Below are 7,500 nucleotides of genomic sequence, written 5' to 3'. Positions count from 1 at the left end.
TAGCTTTTTTAGGAAAAAAGCATGAAATGGTCATTAGTCAGAGGTATTTAGAGATTAACCCTTAAAGGATGTTGTTCTTTGATATGTGTACAAACTGGATGAAATACTGCAAAAAATATCCTTGCTATAAATATCTGTTTTATAAATATCCCAATTAAAGTGATTTCAGCTGAAATAATTGTGTATTAACTCAGTGTTGCTGGGAAAATGCTGTGCTCATTTTAATTTTTTTTTTGTGAAATGTGTCTGCACATAGATGGCCCTGCAAGTGCTTAGCCACAAAGGAGTCATTTAGTAGACCTTGTGACCTTTACTAATGCTATGAATATAAATGGTGTTACTTTTATCATAGACATTATAATTACTATAATGTGATTGACATTAGTAACAGCAATATAAAATAACAAAATATTTTTGGAAATCAGGGAAAAGGGCAAACAGGTGACACAGGCAGTACTTGTAATTGGCTCGTTGGTGACTTAGTACAAGTGTAGCCATCTGTGTGTAAAAAAATTAATAAAGTGAACTCACTGTGGACATGGTGTGTATGTACATGCCATGCCCTTCGGCTTTGGCTTAAAGAGCATTTTCCTACTCAGTATGTACATGAAACTCTGAACTCTGCCATCCTTTAGGGGTCAATTGGTGGGCAGGGATATTACAATTCCTTTTCTCTAAAGCCACCTTTTACATCACAGGAAGACTGTGATAAAAATGTGTATACCCAAACATTCTGCCTTGAGGCCATCATTCTTTGGTGTGCATAATGACTATCGCTGCAAGTTCTCCGATTTTGTGATACTGGAAAGTATTTCTTCATACAGTGATTGTCTCAGATCAAACTTGAAGCACACTTGTGTTGGCTTCATTTAATTTGTTTTTCTGTAATCTCAGGCTTTGCAAGTGTACTTTTAATGTATATTTACAAGGATGCAGTGCATTCTGATCTTGTAACTCCATGCCTAGAAAGGTTATTGAGGTATAATACCAAAGGGAGTGTTCGTTTACCTAAGAGATACAGCAGTTTTTTCAGTGTTGTTTATGTGAGGTGTCCATGCTAATAACATGGGGTTAGAAAATGTCTCGCTGAATGTTTGCTTTAAAAATACTGTGGTGATGTCTGTGAAAAAGATAACTGCATACTAATTACTGCTAAGACAGTAATATTAACAGTATTCAATGTTTATTTACATTCAACAAGGTGCAGGTTTTATGCCAATGAATTATAGCTTTTCTGTTGGACCCCACACACTTAATAAAAATATCTTATTATTTTCATGTTACTGAAGAGTAACTTTTAGAATTAAAGTAAAGCTCACACTATGTCAAGATAAACCATAAATGATAAACCTTTAGTGAAATAATACTGTAGGTAATAATTAAATTATATGAGTGAGTGGTATCATATCTCATCAGTTAAACTGTGGGTTTTTCAAACCACTAAGTGCTAACATTTTTGTTGCATTGTACCGAGATCATGACAACTTTTTAGAATATAAATGGCACGATGAAGTTATAATCTCTGATGCCGGGATTCCTTTCTTCCTTTGGGGTATGTTGCGCCCAAAATTACACTTCATGATGCCTTTTTATGTACAGTTTTATTTATTGATTTTCTTTTATATAATTTTTATACAATTTTATGAATGACCAGAAAAATGTAGTATTAAAAAGAAAATATGGAAGAAATAATATTCTTTTAAATGTATTGCTAGTCTTTTTGTACCCTATATCATAAATACACTACAGTATGGCAAGTTTTCTTACGATTAATGTTAGTAATACTATCATACACATATACTTCCCCCTTAGATGTTGGTGCCAATATGTACCCTACTCCTTCCCCTATTCTTTAGTGCTAAATACATATTTTAAGTCAAGTTCCTATGTGGGCAGCCAAAGTTTGCTGACTTTGGATGGCCCTCTGATCTTCTCGAGGCTCCTGACGTATGCTCCTCTATGAATATGGTCCTATGAAGAGCATTTTGCATTCATACATACACAGGGCTGTCTTAACAGTATTATAGGCCACCGGGCAGAACAGTTCACAGGAGCCTCTGTGTATACAACCCCTCACAGAAATAAAATTAAACATGTTGTATTGGTACTTCAACAAAATCATTGCTAAAAAAAATGCTGTATAGGGAAGATTAAATCTGCACAAACATCTGACCAATATTTCATATAATGTCTTTATCTATTTACAGTGTCCCAATTTACATAGATGTACGTGGAGCCCCTATGCCTGTGGGGCCCTGGGTAACTTCCCAGGGTGCCTATGCTTTAAGACAGCCCAGTGTACGTCAGTGTGTACGTGTATCTATGCATTTATAACTTGGTATCTAAATCACAGCCTTCTTTAAGAAAAATACTAAAATGCTTAATATCATATCTGTCTTCAATGTCATTGTCAATATAAATGTACTTTTGTGTCACTGCAATGATTGCTGGTCTTACATCAGCCTAGCTATTTAAATGACAATGTCCCTAAAACACTTTCATTTCAATGCTAATGTGCGTGATGATAGCTTACTCAGAATAAGCAAATGACTTTTTTCATTGGAGGTGGGACTAGGGTCACATTGCACCTTTCTATCTATCCATATATATATATATATATATATTATATATATATTATATACATATATATATATATATATATATATATATATATATATATATATATATATATATATATATATATATATATAAAAGAGAGAGAGAGAGAGAGAGAGTGAGAGAGAGAGAGAGAGAGAGAGAGAGAGAGAGAGAGAGAGAGAGAGAGAGAGAGAGAGAGAGAGAAAGAGAAAGAGAAAGAGAAAGAGAAAGAGAAAGAGAAAGAGAAAGAGAAAGAGAAAGGGAAAGGGAAAGGGAAAGGGAAAGGGAAAGGGAAAGAGAAGGAGAGAGAGAAAGAGGTTTAAAAAAGAGGTTTAGTTTGATCCCATTTCTTACAATTGATATTCTTGGTGTGACATAGTGTCTGTTTCATTTTGCTTCTAAACTATCCCCTGTGTGTAAGGAATGGCCGGGATTACCATCCACTGGCGGCGACGGATTTGAACGCAGGTCATCAAGATTGCTAGACGAGATCGCTACTGCTACACCACACAGCAGAGAGAGAGAGAGAGAGCTCAGGTATCGTGAATTTGATTGGGCAAGGTCAGGAGCGACGGCTTAGTCGCTATATGATTTGCTGCGATGTCAGTGAAGAATGATTTATTTATCGAAATCTTAAATGACGAGGAAGCTAAGCCACAGCATGGTAGTACTAAGGTTCCCTGCAACAATCTATCAGGCTGAAGCCACAAGCAACTGTGGTGGCTGTTGACTGATAGAAATATAGCAATGTCACCTGCGAAAGGCTGAGCATTAAAGGTAAGATCACTACATCGAAGGAATAACAGCATGGACACAAGATGGAGCTTGAGGAGATGAAGGCATTCGTAAAGAAAAAACACACGAACATGTCCTTAGCATGCTTTGAACAGGTGTTTAAAAAGTCGGAGGATGTTATGGACAGAGCATGTAATGCGAGTTGTTTGTTTTATGTGGTAGTGGTGTGTGCACGGTAAGCTCTAAGCATAGCAGGACGCACGGGAATAATAACACAAAGTTTAGAGACAGTGAGGAATTACTTCAGCGTAAAACCGAGTGCGCTGTTTAAGAGGGAAGAGAATCTTGACAGAGAAAGATACATTTTGAAGTGCCGCGTCCATGTCGGCAAGTGAAATCAAGCTCGGCACCACCTCGCTGAATGAGGGCTGTTGCCAAGTTAGTCACTCGAAGTGTAATTTTGTTAATCGCGTTCTGATAAAAAAAAAAAAAAAACCCACTTATGATTAAAGCAGTAAGATGAGAAATATAATTTACTGTCCCTACAAGTTGACCGACTTTACATCTAACATTGTTGAAAGCAGAAGTTAATTCCTGAACATTGCACACAAGCGCGTTTACAACATGAACAGTCGAGTCGCAACTGTGAGCTACAGACAATAAGCTTTCCCTATACTTCCTGAGTTCGGATGTAAGAGCGTCGTCATCCACAACTCCGAAAAATCCGTGCGCAATCTTGCCTACGAAATTGAATAATCCTCGCCGGGTCTTATCTGTAGACTTGAGAGGCCCCATGAAGGAATCCAACTCTGCAATCCTCGAGGATTAGATACGATGGATAGGCGAATGTCGTGTGCCATAAGAGAAGAATCAAGAGCAAGATTTTCCCGAAGAGAAAGCAATCGGTCCCTGTGATAGCATAAGCTGCGGAGTGGAATAGTAAGAGACGGGCCTCATTTATAGCCGCAGGTACGTCTCCCCCGTCATGCGGCAGGCGATGAGGGCCTCCACCCACGAGGAGTGCCACAAAGATTATAAACGACAGCATCCTGGAAGGAGGAGCCAGAAGTCACTCATCACTCTCAAGACAAGCATGAAAGAATACTATATCACATAAAAGTCATGCTGTATTACCATAGTCTGAAAATGAGCAATGCAGGTGATACACGCATTCGCAGATAATCAAATGCATTATAATAGCAATAAATTACACTGTTTCCCTAAAAGTAAACAATTAACAACAAAACTCTACTGTTTGACTAACTCGCTAATTCTCGAGGACTGATGGTAAGTAACATAAATTCAGAATGATGTGCATGAACAAGAATGACGAGTGAGAGGGGACAACCTATGATTCCAGACACTGATAATCCTTTTTTTTAGTCAGCTTCAGGACGTCAAAATACAACTACTACATAGAGCCCTCGGCGACAGACTTCAATCTGCCATGTTGTTCGTTACTGCTACAACTCTGTAGGGTCCCACAAATAACGGCATGAGCTTAGCATTAAAATAATGCTTTTTCTTATATATCAACGAACCAACCTGATATTCTTTGTATATTCGATTTTATGCCAGTACTCATTTATTCTATCATGCGATCCGCCATAGAACCGCCACTAACTCGCATTTGTTAGAAAAATTGTCCACAAGTGTTTGTTACCAGACCGTGATGTGGTGAAACCAGGCAGTGCCACATGATACTTTTTGCCGAGGAAAATCCGCAGACGCGGGATCGCTGGTGTGACCTTTGTACAAGGGGCACGTCTTGTGTTTCCCTACCTCGTTATTAACTGCGGAAAATAAAATCGGTTGCCGTTCAACTGCACTGCCTTATGGGTACCACAATGGGCAGCTTCAGGGGATACATGTGGATACTTCTACACACGCAGCAATAAACTTTCCCCTTTCCGCGACAGACCTGCCGGACGATTCTTCAGTCCAGTTCACGAAGGTTAGCTTCGCCCGGACCTTACATAAATGTGGCTCGGCCTGACTTAGCTATTTATAGTTGTCTCAATTGATTTATCATCACAGAATGCTCACCGTAGTGGCCGCTCCAACCGCCATAAAACAAGAAAGAGGCACAATCTTCTCACGAGCCGCTTCGGTGGGTGGTCCCTGTCTCAGAAATTGTCTGTGCTCGGCTCGCCACAGTGCTTGCAACATTTGCCAGCATAGTCAATTGTCTCGATAATTTGCCATGCGCAGTAGTAGCTTAGTCGGATTCTGAGAAGATTGACTTCAGCACCTCTGTTGAATGTTTCAGAGAGTGTCAGGGAATCATAGTCTGTGGCCTCTGAGTGCCATCTGGGCGAGGGGGAGGTTTTTGCTTTCTCTCTGTATAACTGCAGGAGAGTGGCTTTCCTGTGGCTGTGGACACGTACTTTAAGATTTTTTCGGTTTGGGTGAATGAGCATGTCAATTTCAGCTAGTCTGTCAGCAAGCTCATTCCCTCTGATGCCTATGTGGCTGGGGACCCAGCTTATGACGATGCTTCTACCTTGAACAAGAATCATCTGCGGTATGGTAAGCACAGTGGTCAAGAGATAGATGTTGTCATTAGGCATGCTTTACTGCAGACTGTTAATGGCTGCCCTAGAACCTGTACGTAGAGCCACGTGTCTTTCCCTCTGGGACGCGTGGGCAAGGGCTCCCATGATCGCAACTGCCTCTGCCTGTAGCGATGAGGTGTTGTCTGTTCCCCTCATAGATGTTGTGGCATCCCTTGCTGCAAAGCCGGCGCCTGCAATGTGGGTTACAGGATCGACTGATCCATCCGTGAAGTAGGAGTGATGGCTGCATTGACTTTCTCGGCTTCTGCTTTCAGTTCAGGCATGGGTTATTGATTCTTTCTCCCTGACAGGCTCATGACTGAAAACTCGATCAAGATCTGTGCCCACGGCAGGGGTTCAATATAGTCTGGGTAGGGGAGTTCATGCCCTTAACAAGTAGTTGCTCTTTGATCTAGCTGTATGTGGCATCCAGGAGTTATTGCAAAGAGCTCGTAATCTAATTCTAGGAATCTAAGTACGTTTGATGTGATGTATGTGTTCCGGGTATCTGGATGACTTTGGAAGAAAACTGCTGCCAATAGATCAAATCGGGAGTCCAGGGGAAGAAAGTTTACCTCCATGCGAAATTGAGGACCTTTGTCTACCTGGGGGCTCCCAGAATGATCCTTGCAGCTTCATTTTGGATTGTATTCAGTTTTTCTTGGCTTGTTAGCTGTCAGGGCGACATAAGCATGTGCATAGAAAGATCTTAGTAGTTTGTGTCCTGCTCCTCTGTGTCTCCCGGTCACTGCTCGACAGACGTCTTGCATTAGTTTGGTCACCAAGTAGTGGATCTTCATTCCCTGGACACGCAGACTTGTACCATGTACAGTATATCTCAAAGCCATTGCCTTTGATTCAACTGCAGGAATCTTTAGTCCTGTCCCACAGCACTCCTCAGACACAAGGTCCAGACAATGTTAGGCTTTTTTTTAAGCAATTTTGAACAGTGGAGATGGTAGCAAGATTGTCTGTATAGAAGATGATCTTGCACCCCTCTGAGAGGCGTATGTTGAGGATGCAGGTCATTAAGGTGTTGAAAAAGGTTGGACTGAAGACCCCACCCTGTGGCATTCCGTTTTCTAGTGGCATGTGCTGTGGTAGGTGACCTTGGAGTCTGACCTTGGCCATTCTGTTCTTGAAATAGTAATCTATCCAAGTCAAAAGTTTTCCTCTAATTCCATTTTGGATCAGGGTCTCTTGAATAGTAAGAGAACTTGCTAGTTCAAAAGCCTTCTCTAGCCTGTTTACCTCTGATTGAGGGTCGTGATTTGTGCATCTGGGTGCTGAGCGGTTGGTGGCTCACCTGACCCGTTGCCACAGCTTTGTAAGGGTGGTCTGGTGGTTAAAGGACTTGCACCACTCCAGCCACTTTTCCTGCCTGACCCTCCTGACAGTTTCCCTTGCATCCCCGACAACTTCCCTCAGGAGGGCTAGATTATCGGAAATTTTCTACCTTTGCGAATGTTTTCTGCACATGATAACTCTGTGGCTGACCGCCTTTACCTCATTATTATAGTCCAGGCGTCTCTGTAACTGCTGGACCAAGCAAAGTTTTAGGAATGGACTGTGATGCTGTTTGATTAATGGGACTGGCAAGTCTGGCTTCAAG

At 41.1% G+C, this 7,500-nt stretch overlaps 1 protein-coding gene across 2 annotated transcripts in view; it reads left to right on the top strand.

Moving 5' to 3' along the window:
- Positions 1-323, top strand: part of LOC125037393 (probable RNA-binding protein 18) — a 6,309-nt gene extending 5,986 nt beyond the window's left edge. For both annotated transcript variants that reach the window (XM_047630502.1, XM_047630503.1), the window contains exon 5: positions 1-323. This exon is cut by the window's left edge and continues 1,194 nt beyond it. The gene's annotated coding sequence lies outside the window, so the exon portion shown is untranslated.
- Positions 324-7,500: the final 7,177 nt, after the last annotated feature.

Source organism: Penaeus chinensis, chromosome 23 (assembly GCF_019202785.1).
Source record: "Penaeus chinensis breed Huanghai No. 1 chromosome 23, ASM1920278v2, whole genome shotgun sequence".
Lineage (NCBI taxonomy): Eukaryota > Metazoa > Arthropoda > Malacostraca > Decapoda > Penaeidae > Penaeus > Penaeus chinensis.
Note: the sequence above shows the minus strand (reverse complement) of the source record. Positions and strands in the feature narration are given on the sequence as shown.